Source organism: Canis lupus, chromosome 2 (genome assembly GCF_048164855.1).
Source record: "Canis lupus baileyi chromosome 2, mCanLup2.hap1, whole genome shotgun sequence".
Taxonomy (NCBI): Eukaryota; Metazoa; Chordata; class Mammalia; order Carnivora; family Canidae; genus Canis; species Canis lupus.
This window is the reverse complement of record NC_132839.1, coordinates 8,490,580-8,505,779: the sequence shown is the minus strand read 5'-3', so window position 1 is coordinate 8,505,779 and position 15,200 is coordinate 8,490,580.

The following is a 15,200-nucleotide window of genomic DNA, read 5'->3' as shown; positions in this document are numbered from 1 at the left end:
TGTACTTCTTAATTTGTACAGTTGTTTTTCTATTCATCTGCTGTGTCAACTTTGTGTTCTTTTCTTCATTACCGTATGCATTTCTAGACTCCCATTGTGATTTAATAATTTGGTTGCCTTTGTTACTCCAAGGACACTGTGGGCTTCTTGAGCTCTTATTCTGGAAGTGCATGTGGATCTCTCAGTATACACTAAGTGGAGATAGTTCATGCAAAATCATATCTAAACCTAAAATTAAAATACTGTTCATCTCAAATTTTATTTGTATATTTCCATCCCGAGTGAAAACCAAAATACTTTATTCAATTGGTAAAGTTATATTGAGTTTTTAAAAAGATTTTATTTATTTATTCATAAGAGACACACAGAGAGAGGAAGATACACAGGCAGAGGGAAGCAGACTCCCTGAGGGGAGCCCGATGTGGAATTCGATCCCAGGACCCTGGTATCGCACTTTGAGCTAGAGGCAGATGCTCAACCACTGAGCCTCCCAGGCATCCCTATATTCTTAATTAGATTTAAGTAATATGTAAAGTGTTTTTTAAAAAGATTTTATTTATTTATTTGAGAGAGAGAGAGAGAGAGAGAAGAGAGAGCATGAGAGGAGGAGCAGAGGGAAAGAGACACACAGAATCCCTGCTGAGCTCGGAGCCTGTTCCGAGGCTCTATCCCAGGATCCTGAGATCATCATCTGAGCTGAAATCAAGAACCGGTCACTTAACCCAACTGAACCACCCAGGCGCCCCCAGTAATATGTAAGTTTTACATCTCTATTTCGTGGTCTATTGTGGGCAAAGCAGAACAGTTGGTACCTCTGCAAAGACAAGTAGAAAGGGTAGATCACTTATGAGGTTAAATTCCCATTCTAAGGGAAGACAAAAAAAAAATGCAATAGTTTCAAACAGATCAGGATCCAATTAGGCATTTATTTCCCAATTCACCATATGGGCAAGGTGCTGATAATATCCATATATTACTCATTTCCTCAATGAACCTGATTTATTATTTTGAAATTAGATACAAATTAATTTGAAACAAAATGCTGCCATATTCAACTTTGCTCAAATGCTCACATGTCTAAAGATGCAGTTATATTTTCAGTGTTAAGGTAAATTTCACAAACAGTTCTGAATATTGAGTGCAATCCTCTTTTTCTTACCCCTGAATTTCTCTCTCTCTGATATAAAATAGCATCATATGTAATTTTCTTTAATACTTAATGACACTTTAGCAATTATCTGTTTTCTTCTAAGCCCCCCAATCAGGCATAAAATAAAAAGAATTTAAATAAAACTTAACACAATAAAACAAATCACACACAAGTAGATTTAACCAAATTAGAAAATGTGACTCATCATGCTAAGGCCAGTTGTCCTTAGGCAAACATATGGATAAAGATGATTATGCTGGTAATTGAGGAATAATGTCCATCTCATTTCAGTCGGAGTTACCTTGGCAAATGGAATCATGTAGTTTTAAGTTTTTTCCCTCTATAACATGGAGAGTGATCCTGGGGAGTGCCTGGGGTTTTCTTCAACCCGGGCTTCGTTTTGGAAATGTGTGTGTGTGTGTGTGTGTGTGTGTGTGTGTGTGTGTGAGGGTGGAAACAAAGTCATTTAAAGTCACTACTTCATTCTCCTTGTCCAAGATCACTGGGAAGAGCTAATGAACGCTTAGCTCTTTAAGTTTAAAGTATTTTGAACATTTTGAGAATTTCCTATATGTGGAAACATTTGGAGCAGTCCATTCATAGGCAGGTATGAAATTATCTGAGGAGCTATGTGCTTCTGGGGCCGAGACTCTTTGAGCCTGGATTCTCCAAATGCAGGGAATCCACTACCCCTAGGATATGAGCTAATTTTAGGTAGTAGAGAAACAAACACTTTTTAACTTTGATAGCCGAGATTTTTTCTTTTTAATTTAAATGTGAGGTAGGAAAATAACAGCTAACACAATAAAGCAGAGATTTCATGAGATAACTGGAATTAGCGTGAAATAAAATAGGCAGGGTCTATACAAATATCTGTATTCTTTTCCTTGATATATGACATGTCTTACAAGGACAGGGCCAGAATTATGAAGCTATTTTATATGTGATTGAAGTTTGGGAAAAACTACCCTTAAAATTAGGTGAATTATGTATTTTTCACTCTGTCTTATTTCAGTGATGGATACTGAGCCTTTTGTTGCTTTCACCGCCAATGAACAAGGGTGTATGCGTTAGACTAATATCTTTCAATGGAGGGAGCTTTGGCAACTTGTATGTACTGTTTGCCGATGCATTTCTTTTGCTTACTTTGGTGTAAGGTAACACAGCATATGGTTTGAAATTGTACATTGTGAAGAAAACTAATCAGTTTTAAGTAGGGTTTGTATTCCAGGTTACAAAATTTGAGCATCCAGAGAACCCATGTTAGGTAAACTTGTTTGCACGTTTCTTCATTCACTTGTACATTCAACAAATATTTATTAAATTTCCATTTTCTCTTTGAATTAACCATAATGTACTTATTATAATATTCATTTAAAAAATAATTTTTGTTGATATCAGAATAAGAAAGCCACCCATGTTTATTTGTTAAGTAAAATTATCATAGATTTTATTATTATTCTTGTTGCAAGGATCTAAAGCAGCATTTTGCAAGCATTAGGTCATGCACCATCTTAAGAAGTCTCCTGAGATACCTTTCAAAATGTAACTTCTCTACAGGTGGGGTCTGGGAGTCCACAATTTTAACAAGTTCTTGAGGGATTTCTGTTTGTACTTCAAAGACCGGGAACCACTGAAGAAAAGAGTAGGGACTGAATCTAGCATTTGTGGAGAATTCTATGTATAAGATAGATGTTAAACACGCTCCTTAAATAATAAATATGGGTGTGTAACTGGAGGAATAGCCAATTGGTTTTATTCTTTCATTTTCAGCTCCCCTCCTTTCCTTTCCCTTTCTTTATCTTACTTCAACCCCCTCCAAAGGCAACCACTCATAGGTCCCCAACTCCTTAACTAAGACTATGAAAAAGTTGATTCCTCCACTATTTATATACTCTCGGAGACCACCCAAGGACAATGTTTCGGTTTCATTTCCTTTTCAAAAATATTTAAGAAGTGAATAATACACATACAATGCTCTAAGTCTAGAAGCTGAGAAATAAAGTGCCTTGTTTCAGAGAATGCTGTGGCTTGAATAGCTGACTATGCTTTAAGATATTTTCATTGATTCATCCGATTCACTTTCTGTTGAGCTGATCACAAATTGTCAGAGCAATTGTCAGCTTCAGGATAATAATACTACTACTTCTAGCTGTACCTTGGCGAGAAAAATAAATAAATAAAGGGAAAGTTAAACACATCTTGTTCTAATGCAGAGATGAATAGCACTGAAAGAGTCCCATTGTGGCGCTTCTGGCATTGGTCAACAAAGCTGAAAAGCAACGTGGGACAAACAAGGAAAAACGGGGCAATGTTCCCATAAATTCAAAATTAAGTTCCTTCTTCAATTTCCGTGAAGCAAACTCCCCGTGGTGAACATCTGGCAGGCCATTAACTTTTGTTACTTTATTTTATTAAAAAATCTTAAGGTGAGAGAAATTTCTCCATTTGGAGACTTGATTTAGCATCGAGGCTAAAGTCTGGGCCATCGTGTTGTCATTTGCATAGTACCCGCGCTCCAACAGAACATATTGTCCATACAACCTTTACTAAGCTTTCCACCAAAGGTTGCAGTTCCTTGTCATTTTTAAAAATCACTAATCCTGAGAGTTATATTTTTAATACATAAATCAGCTGATCAGTGGCCTATATCTGCTGGAGGAAAAGTGATTGCAAGACTCTTCATACTTTATAGCTTCTTGCTTGCATTTTTTTTACTGTATTATTTTCTACAGGAGCTTGAACGTCAAAACTATTTACACAGAGCTTTTTCAATGATCCATCAGAAGGATGTGAACTGTTGATTGCACCATTTTCTTTATTTGCACAGCTGCTATAACCTTCAATCTAAATCATTTTCTTACTGTGTCTTCCCTTTCTCTTTTCTTTTTCTTCTGTGGGCTGTCACTTTCTAAAGTAAACATTTCATATTCCACCATCAGAACTATTTGTGCATATTAACTTTCAAGCCATGAACTTACTTATTAGTCAAGTTATTTTTTTGTAAAGAAAAAATGCTAGGTAAATGTTAGAGAAACAAATGATTTATTTTTTATTTAATTTAATGTAATTATGAACTTCAATCTTTATAATGCAATTTTTATTACATGTATGCATCTATCTATCTCTGTCATCTATCGTAATTATTCGACATCCAATCTTTAACCTGAGCAATTTTAAGTTGAAACATTTATTCAGTTTTGGGAATGATTTTAATAGATTTTTCTCTAAAGTAACATGGAAATACAGTTTCTGTTTATTGTAGTTACCTGGTCTCTGAACATTCATACAATAATTACAACAAGCTGCTAACTGACTCTATCTTTTGAGAGTAAAAACTTGAATGTTCTTTTAGTCTTACAAAGCCTTTTTGACTATAGACAGGCAGTAAAATTTCATTGTTGACTTCTGAAACAATTCTAGTGGCTTTTTTTTCAGTTTATAACAATTTTTCTGATGATAATATTTTTAGAGTTGAAAGGTTAATTATAAGGGACTGAATCTTGAAGTTATGTCATGAAGTCTAGTATAGCTCTGCATAGTGAGTTATATTAAAAACAAAAAACGTTGGTTGTTATATATTTTTCCCCAATAGTCTTAAATATGTACTCTGCTCAATTGGTGTACTAAATGCTGCGATGTTTGCAAAGTGAATTTTGTAGAATTCCTTTGTATTTAGCGTTAGCTCTGAAAGTAGAGTTAGGGTAGATATGATTATGGAGATGAGAAGTCAAGCAGGGAAGACATGATTTTGACCAGGGAAAACTGAGGTTCAGATTTTAAGAGATTTTTATAAAAGCTTATATAAAAAGTAAGTGCAAAGTTTTATGGTTCTAAATGTGCTATTCTTTCCTTTATAGTGGGGTTTATAATATTTTTAGAGAATTTTTAATTTCATTAAGCCATTTTTAAACACATATACAAAATAGATTGTAAAAATTCAAACAATTTTTGATGTCTAGTTCATTCCCATAGCTCCTTGAGAGAAATATAGGACCCATAAAGAATTTATATTTGTATTACTCTTTGAGTATGAGTATACAGAAACACTTGATAAATTATTCTAAAATCTAGAAGTATAGAATTAAAACAGGCAAGCCTACTTTTAAGCTTTCAGCAGCCACTTCTAGCTCCTTCTACAATGTAATGATGCAATTTCCTTATTTATTTACTACTACTCGATCTTTTTCTTTCATTTATTTTTTAAAAGGATCTTATTTATTTATTTGAGTGTGTGCATGCGAGAAGGCACTAGCAGGGCAGGAGGTATAAAGAGAGAAGGAGAGAGAGAAGCAGACTCCCTGCCAAGCCGGGAGCTAGATGCAGGGCTCCATCCCGGGACCCTTGAGATTCTGAACTGAGCTGAAGCCAGACATTTACCCGCTTAACCACTGAGCCCCCAGGTGCTCCCTTTTCTTTCATTTAAAGTACATCTTAGATGTCATATGTCTGTTTACACGAGTAAATATTTCTAATAGATATGTTCCTAGAAAAAGATTTAATGGTTCACCATCATTCTCACTTTTGAGTTTGACACATCTTTTTTTTAATTTAATATATTTTTTTAAGATTTTTATTTATTCATTCATGAGAGACACACAGAGAGAGGCAGAGACACAGGCAGAGGAGAAGCAGGCTCCATGCAGGGAGCCAGACGTGGGACTCGATCCCAGGTCTCCAGGATCATGCCCTGGGCTGTAGGTGGCACTAAACCGCTGAGCCACCCGGGCTGCCCGAGTTTGACACATCTTGTTACAGTACTGTTCTCTATCAACAACATATAAGTGATTATTTGTTTCCGTACAGTGCCAAATCAATTATAGTTATTTTCTACTAATTATTAGATTATTTCACTTTCCATCTTGTTGATTATTGAGAGTGTAGATCGCCTTTTCAAAGGTTTCAAATGTTCAGAATTTTCCCTGGGTATTGTCTACCCCTATATTTTGACCACTTTTCTGTCAAGTTTTTTTTTTTCTTATTGATATGTAGAAGTACTTTGTGTAATCTAGTCAAAATCTAAGCATAAAGAAGATAGAAGAGTGAGGTTAGTTCCCAGACGAATGTCTGGCCCCTGTAAAATATGGACATTCCAGGCACCTTTCTCATATTAAGGGCTGAATAGTGGTTAATTTTTATTTCTTATGACTGTATATTTAAATCTACAGTGTTCTTTCTAAAGAAGTCTATCAAGACTCTTTATGGAGCACAAGAGTATAAAATAGTTCCAAAATTGTTAATTGTATTTCTCTTACCTAACTTGCAGATTCCCAAAGGGAATCTTTAAGAGAGTCTTTTGGCACAGAGATCAATGGAACAGAATAGAGAACCCAGAAATGGGCCCTCTCAATGGTCAAATAGTCGACAAAGCAGGAAAGACTATCCAGTGGAAAAAGGGCAGTCTCTTCAATAAATGGTGCTGGGAAAATTGGACATCCACATGCAGAAGAATAAAACGAGACTATTCTCTTACACCAGACACAAAAATAAACTCAAAATGGATGAAAGATCTAAATGTGAGACAAGGATCCATCAAAATCCTAGAGGAGAACACAGGCAACTCCCTTTTTGAACTTGGCCACAGCAACTTCTTGCAAGACACATCTATGAAGGCAAGGGAAACAAAAGCAAAAATGAACTATTGGGACTTCATCAAGATAAAAAGCTTCTGCACAGTGAGGGAAACAGTCAACAACACTAAAAGACAACCTACAGAATGGGAGAAGATATTTGCAAATGACCTATCAGATAAAGGGCTAGTATCCAGGATCTATAAAGCACTTATTAAACTCAACACCGAAGAAACAAACAATCCAGTCATGAAATGGGCAGAAGACATGAAAAGACATTTCTCCAAAGAAGACCTACACATGGCCAACAAGCACATGAGAAAATGCTCCGCATCACTTGTCATCAGGGAAATGCAAATCCAAACCACAATGAGATACCACCTCAACCCAGTGAGAATGGGGAAAATGAACAAGACAGGAAACAACAAATGTTGGTGAGGATGTGGAGAAAGGGGAACCCTTCTGCACTGTTGGCGGGAATGGGAACTGGTGCAGCCACTCTGGAAAACTGTGTGGAGGTTCCTCAAAGAGTTAAAAATAGGGCTACCCTGTGACCCAGAAACTGCACTGCTGGGGATTTACCCCAAAGATACAGATGCAGTGAAACGCCGGGACACCTGCACCCCGATGTTTCTAGCAGCAATGTCCACAATAGCCAAACTGTGGAAGGAGCCTCAGTGTCCATCGACAGATGAATGGATAAAGAAGATGTGGTCTATGTATTCAATGGAATATTACTCAGCCATTAGAAATGACAAATACCCACCATTTGCTTTGACGTGGATGGAACTGGAGGGTATTATGCTAAATGGAGTAAGTCGATGAGAGATGGACAATCATTATATGGTTTCACTCATATAAGAATATAAAAAATAATGAAAGGGATTGTAGGGGATAGGAGGGAAAATGAGTGGGAAATATCAGAGAGGGTGACGGAACATGAGAGGCTCCTAACTCTGGGAAATGAACAAGGGGTGGTGGAAAGGGAGGTGGATCGGGGGGTGGGGTGACTGGGTGATGGGCACTGAGGGGGGCATTTGGTGGGATGGGCACTGGGTGTTACGCTATATGTTGGCAAATCAAACTCCAATAAAAAATTATACAGAAAAAAAAGATCTTTTGGCACTGGTCAGGTATTAAATAAACACTGTCTGATTCATTTAATCAATACTAACACAAAGGGACTTTTCTCAGGCCTTCTCTCCAAATATATGTTTCTGATTCATCTATATTTACTTCTGGTATTGGAGAATTTAATCAGATAATTACTGATCGCTAATGAATTTATTATTTGTAGAAATAACTAATATACCTATAAAATTTATGAGAATTTATTTCCAGATTTAATTGCTAGACTATTTCAGATTACTAATAAGTTTCAGGAAGTTCTGATATTAAGGCTATTTTTAATTACTCTGAATTTTGAGTTCCACTGTTTATATTTGTGTGTGTGTGTGTGTGTGTGTGTGTATTTGCATATTTTATCAGAGAAAGATTATTTGGAGAAATGTAGGAAAAATAAACCTAAATCTGACCAGAAGACATACCTTGTTCTTGAAGAACAAGAATTTTTTTTTGAGATTTTATTATTTTATTTTATTTATTTATTCATGAGATACAGAGAGAGAGGCAGAGACACAGGCAGAGGGAGAAGCAGGCTCCATGCAAGGAGCCCAATGTGGGACTCGATCCCAGGTCTCCAGGATCACACCCTGGGCCAAAGGCAGGCGCTAAACTACTGAGCCACCCAGGGATCCCTGAAGAACAAGAATCTAGTTCTAACGTCCATGCAGACAGATTGTGACAGGTGATACTCTTTTATGAATGAATATATAAGATTTTCCCTTACAATTTTCTCGTTATTGTAATTCCCTAAAATTCCTAATAATCTCAAAGACTTGAGTACTTTCATCACCTTACTGTACTTTTAATCTTCCTTGAAATTGCTTATGCTATTGCTCTTTTATTTGGAGACTTGATTTTTACCCACTTGATCTGTTAATTGGAGTTTTACCTTCTGAGGCTCTTGGAGCTGCTTTATTTTGCCAGCTGACTCTCTGTGCTCTCAACATGCTTCTTTACACTCACCCCCTGCCTTTTCATCTTTCAATTTATATCATCTCTCTCATTCCTCTTTTCTTCAGCTGCATTGAGCTTGTTTTATTTTGTGCGCATAGACGAAAAATGCCCTCATGACAAGAAATGTCACCACTAATCTTATTTTCCATTTCTAGTGTGTATTTTATTAAAATTTTTTTCATTTCTTAACCTACATGGTGACACAGTGCCAGGCTTATTTCAAGATTTTTAACTCAGTCAACACCAACTGGCATGTGTTAAACTAGGAGGAAAAAAAAGAAATCAAACAGAATAAGAATTACCGGAAATCAGCTGCACTTTCTGGATGAGGAACTTTGGTAATTGAATTGTTACATAGCCACTAGATGTAGGGAAAGGAATACAGAATGCCCAAGATAAAACTGAGAATTATTGAGTCTGTTAAATTAGATTTGAATAATTTGCTCCTGTGATAGAACCTATTCCTATAGGAAAGCATCATATGACTAAACCTGAAAAGAAAATTACTGTCAGCCCTAAAGCTCATTGACAACGCAGCAGCATTGCCAAATATGTAGCACATTAAGTAACATAACCAAGTGCCTGGTTATGACTGACCATTAGCATCAGGAAACAAACATTGCATATGTATTAGGTTTAGAGTAGCTTTTTTTTTCTTTTTCTATATGTGCGAATGAGAATGGGCAAGTGGAAAGATTTAAAGTTCTTCTATTTTTGACATTTTACTGAATAAATGGAGGCCAGCCTGGAATTCTAAAATCTCCTGTAAATGTATTTTCACCGTTTTCATTAGAGGCTAACTCTTTGCACATTTGGTGTAAACATTTGTTTGAGTAACCCTGCACATGTGGGTGTACACCATAAGGTGAGGAAAAAAAAAAAAAAAAAGGAATTCAGCATCAAATAGCATAACTTTGTTCCAGAAAGAACTGTTGATTTCTAATGATGAAAAATGAAATTGAATATTAAATACAGTGATAAATAGAGGCTTAAGTTGTATCACAACAGTGCATTGTAATGATCTTTTCCAAAGCTAGAAGTCAACCCAACATAATTTTAGTGTTTCTGGAAAAAATATTATTTATACCTTGTATCTTTCAAAGCAATCTCTTATTTTTGACGCTTACAGTATTTCCTCACTCAGTTGGTTAAACACAATCTTTGAGAGCCAGATCCCTTGTTACAGGATGGGTTTACTGGTCTTCCGTAAGAATAACAGCTTTGGGTTAGGTTTTGATGTCTTACATCCTTAAAAGAAAAAAAAAAGAGAAAGTTGTTTTCTTTTTTTAATAAAAATTATGAAAAATATGGTAACATAAGAAATGAACAGAACAAAGAGTTGGGAAGACATTTAAATGGAATCTTACATGATAGATATGTAGCTTAGATTTGTAATACAATTAATCTTTTTTATCAATCTGATGAAGATATATATATCTCATCAAAAATAAAATATGTTGCCATTTTCTTATATTTCTTTTTTTTTAAGTTTTTATTGATTTACTCATGAGAGACAGAGAGAGAGAGAGAGAGAGAGAGAGGCAGAGACACAGGCAGAGGGAGAAGGAGGCTTCATGCAGGGGGCCCAATGTGGGACTCGATCCTAAGACTCCGGGATCACTCCCTGAGCCCAAGGCAGACGCTTGACCGCCGAGCCACCCAGGTGTCTCCATTTTCCTATGTTTCAATTTAATTTGACTACTTCCACTTCAGAAACCACAGTTGCCGTGGTTTTGCTAATTATGTCTTGTGGGATATCTTGGGATGCTAAGGACATCCCAATTTCCCTGCATTTATTGAGAATTAGCAACTGATTGGTAGGTGAATGATACCCATGGAAAACTAAGGATACATTGAATTTATAAAGCTATTGTTTTGCTTTTGCAGGGATAGGCTTGGCACCAAAGCCCACTGTGTCCACTTCTAATGCTTTGTACTTTATCAATATAACAAGAAAGGCTCAAGCCTGAAGTAGCAAGTGATGAGTCAGGTCCTCAGTTCAGGCGCAGTGTTAGAGATGTAGGTGAAAACTCCTGCTTGCTCCAGACTCTGGGCTCGAGCTCTCCTGTCGCTGCCCTGTGCTTTCTCACATGTTAGAAAAGCACCATTGGAATGACATCCTGGTACACAGAATGACAATGTCAACACAAAGGATAAACAATAGCTGGACCCCTGTTTTTTATGAGAGTGTTGGGAGAGCAATACTAGCTAAAGAAAAACAACATACAGCTTTTATTACATTGCCCAATACTGAGAAAAATAGAACATTTTCTTATACATTAAATTCCAGAAGTAGATATTTAGAACAATTTTGAAGTCACTGTTTTTGATGGGAACAGATAGATAGTGTTTCAGAATACATATATATATATATATATTTTTTTTTCATTGCATCCGAACTGGTCAATGTATCCTATCCCTTCTCAGCTGATGGTATTGCCTTTGAGGTGATTGACGATGACTTCCTGGTAGGAGCTTAGATGATAATATAATATTTATATAAGACATTGCAATTTACAAAACCCTTCACATTCACTGTCTACTTAGAATGGCCTTTAATGTGTGTGTTGTGCATTTTATTCCTTAATATTTAAGAATGAAAAGGAAGACAGATTATCTAACACAGTTTAGTATTCCCCAACCTACTTCATAGTGTTTTCCATAAACCAAAAGATTGATCCCGTGAAAAACTCCGGAGCTAGAAACCATAAAGAAAACAAAAGGACTAATCAATTTGGATAGGTAATAAATTTTATGTATCTGGATGGGGGAAACATAAAACCCATATGGAATGATGAGGAGAATAATGGTGTGATGGTATATGATTTTCAAATTGCTATCTCTTCTTTTAAATTTCTTTGTCCTAATGAAATGTTTTTCATTCAGACAGCTAAGCAGTTAGTGTTTTAGCTTCAAGAAGGGATGAGAGCACAGATAGTAGAGAAGGCAAAGCACATTACTTCTTGAGTTCTGATATTCAAGTTGCTAATTCAAATTAATAAACAAGGATTATAGTTCTTTTTTAAAAAAAATTATTTATTTATTTATTTATTTATTTATTTATTTATTTATTTATTTAGAGAGAAAGAGAGTGAGCGAGAAAGCAGGGGAAGGGTCAGATGAGGAAGGGAGAGAATCACAAGCAGACTCCATGCTGAGTGTAGAGCCCAACACAGGGCTCCTTCTCAGGACCCTGAAGTTATGACCTGAGCCAAAATCAAGAGTCGAAGTCTTGCCTGACAAAGCCACCCAGGTGCCCCATGGTTCATTTTTACATCCTACACTCCAAGAAGAAAAGCAGAACTGGAAGAGAAATAATGTGTATCACAAAAGATTAAGTGAATGAGCAGATACATAGATAAGGTGGATCCCAAACAAGAGGCTTTGCAGCCACTGCTTGCCAGGAAGAGGCCTGAGTAGAGCACTGATGGTACAAGGCAATTTGAGGGCATAGGTGACTTGCCCTTTCCGTTCTGTACAGAGTTCAAATAGCATCGGACACAGAGAGGAAGTGGCTGTGAGGTAGGTCTAATCAGGGAGAAACAGATGGGGAGCAAAGCAGTTTCATGCACTCCAGTGAAGTTCCCAAATAACAGAATGAATGAATTCATTTGCCTCTGGCCAACTTCTATTAATCACGAGCGAAGAGGGGTTTCAGTAGAGGCCACATGGTTGGGAGAAGGGATGGTTTAATTTTCCTTCAGGTACCGATGTTTGTACACCTGATAGAGCTGTGTACAGAGAAGACCCTGCATAGATGGTTCAATCCTGGAGGAATGTGCCCAATCCTGGAGGAATATAACCCACCTAAACCCAGCACTGCCCTGGGTACAGTTAGACCGAGGCCTACGCTGATTGGAGCTACGCTTCTGTCACTGAGTGGAATAGAAATTGATAGATTTTGTTATTGTTGTTCTTGTTGTCAAGTTATATTTAGCAGATTAAGGCTTACCTAGTAAGGAGGAGGCCTCCTTTCCTTGAGATTCTTTGACAACATGGTTGTTGGGCTTGACGTATTTGGTGTTCATTGAAAAGGTCGAAAAATTGAGTGAAACTGAAAATTCAAACACCAAAAACCTGTCACATGTACTGGCTTGGAGGAGTTATTAGTTACTCGTATTTAAATATTTAATGCTACTTTCATGTGATTACTGTGTTGTAGCTAAGAAGGAATGGTATGAAATAAGGGATAATTTTGAGGACAAATTATTTAAGGGAGCATCTTATTAGTTTTAGTATTTTAAAGAGTTTGACTATCATTTGCATGATAATTATGCTTTGCATTTTGGAATTTTATCTGTTTTATTATGTAGATTTTGACCTCCTATTATGAGTGTAGCCTTTGAAAACTATTTCAGAGTAGATCTTTTTCATTTGTGTGTGTGTACTTTTGCTAGATTGCCAACGCAATCGTATCATTTCCCTCTTAAAAACATGTTATGGCTTCTTGTGGCATTTAGAAAAGTGGGGACAAAAATACTTACCTTTACCTACAAAGCCTGGTTTGATCTAGTCCCTGCCTACCTCTCAAACTTCACCTAATGTCTCTGTCTCCTTTTGCAATTTTTTTTACCCTTTTCACTTCTTCCGATGTCTCACGCTCTTTCCTGCTCTAGTGTTTTTGCATGCGCTGCCTCCCAGGCCTGAAGGATTTTCTTCCCGACCTCTTCAATCTGGCTCCTACTCATCTCTCAAGTTTCATCTTGAAATGTAATTTCTTCTGTCACTCTGGACACTGGAGTGTCATTCTGTCATTCCAGACAGAATTATGTCATTGCTGCTGAACAGTACTTTTTCATGGCTTTTTCTATCACCTAGCTCATATCTTGACACATTAAGGGCATTCAAAGAATGCTTATTGACTGAGGGTTCATTGGATTTCTGAAGTCCCTCAGACTATATTTCTTAAGTATCAATACATCGTTATGTGAGAGTTACTGAGATCTTTGCTGTCTCACCACCTCATCATACTTCATGCCCCAGTGACTGTACAATTCCATCCAAATTAGTATTTAGTTGCAAGTTCAAGAGCTCTTGATCTCCTAATTCATTGCTCTGATCTTCAACACTCACATTCCAAGTCCTTTAATATTTTCCCACTTTCCCCAAGTTCTATCATAAGAGCCAATTGGGAAAGACAGTGCTGGGAAGGAGACGTTGAGCCAAAGAGCTCAGACATTCATCTGGAAATTCCCACGTTTATGGTCCTTTGAGATGAAGCAACAGAACATGTTCATTTCAGTCATCAGATGAAGAAACTGCTTTCTGATGTTTTATGTCCTGATGAAAATGAGTGAGAAAATATGAGGACAGATAGGAATAGATTTCTCAGTCTGTAAATTTACCTAAAAGCTTGATGGCAAGCATTACATCATAGGGTATTTATATCTCTCTGCCGATAAAGAAACTGCAATTTTTCTTCTCATTATTTTATTTTCTAGTTTGAGTTTCTTCCTCTTGCTTAACTCATTGTGCAGTGAGAGTTCCCATGGATCAGCTGGCTGGGTAGCAATCTGGAAACTCGGGTGCCCTATAGCCCATCCCCTGCTGGGTTCTTAATTTGCTGTGTAACCTTGAACATGTCTCTTAATATCTCTGTGCTTACCTATCAGGATCTGTAAAACAGTGGAAAAAAGTCTTAAACTTCAGGCATATTTGTGAGGAAAAACTAATAAATGTGGTTGAAAAGCACTGTGAAAATATAAAGTCCTAGTCATAAGAAAAAGAGGAAATCAGCCAAACCCTAGAACAACTGAGACTGTCCTTAAATGTACTTAGCTGGTGATGGAGAGATTTAGTTTTGATGTGAGGAAAATTTTCCTGACATTAAGTTGTTAGAATAGGCTATCTCTTTGGCTTATAATATTTCCCTGCTGTTTCACATTTTATTATGTCAATGCCAATCTCTCATCAAAGTATATGTGGAAGCTATAAAATAGAAATTGTCATAACTACAACCAGTTATATGAGACATGGCCAGGTTTCGAGTAAACAGCCTTTGTTAGTGGTCACATTTTATCTATAGTTTAGGTAACAACTAGGTTGATACCAGAAGAATCTGTCAGGTAGGATAATGGCTTTTGGTGGCTTTAGAGTTTACTAGCTTAAAGCTTTGTTTTCTCTGAGAATATTTACTCAATTAAATACCAACCCAGAAGCTGCAAATTGTTGAATTTCAGGTCTTTAAGAACAGGAGAAGAATATCATATCTATTTACTTTTATTAGGGGTTATAGGAACCCCATCCTTCATTTTCTTCTTATTTCTAAATTTATTATCAGACTTATATAACCTCTTTCTTGAATACATAGTAAAGAGCTGACATCTGATAAAGAATGACCTTCTGGAGGAAAAGATTAAAATAGCTATTTAGGAATTGACATGGACATGAAATATTGTTTA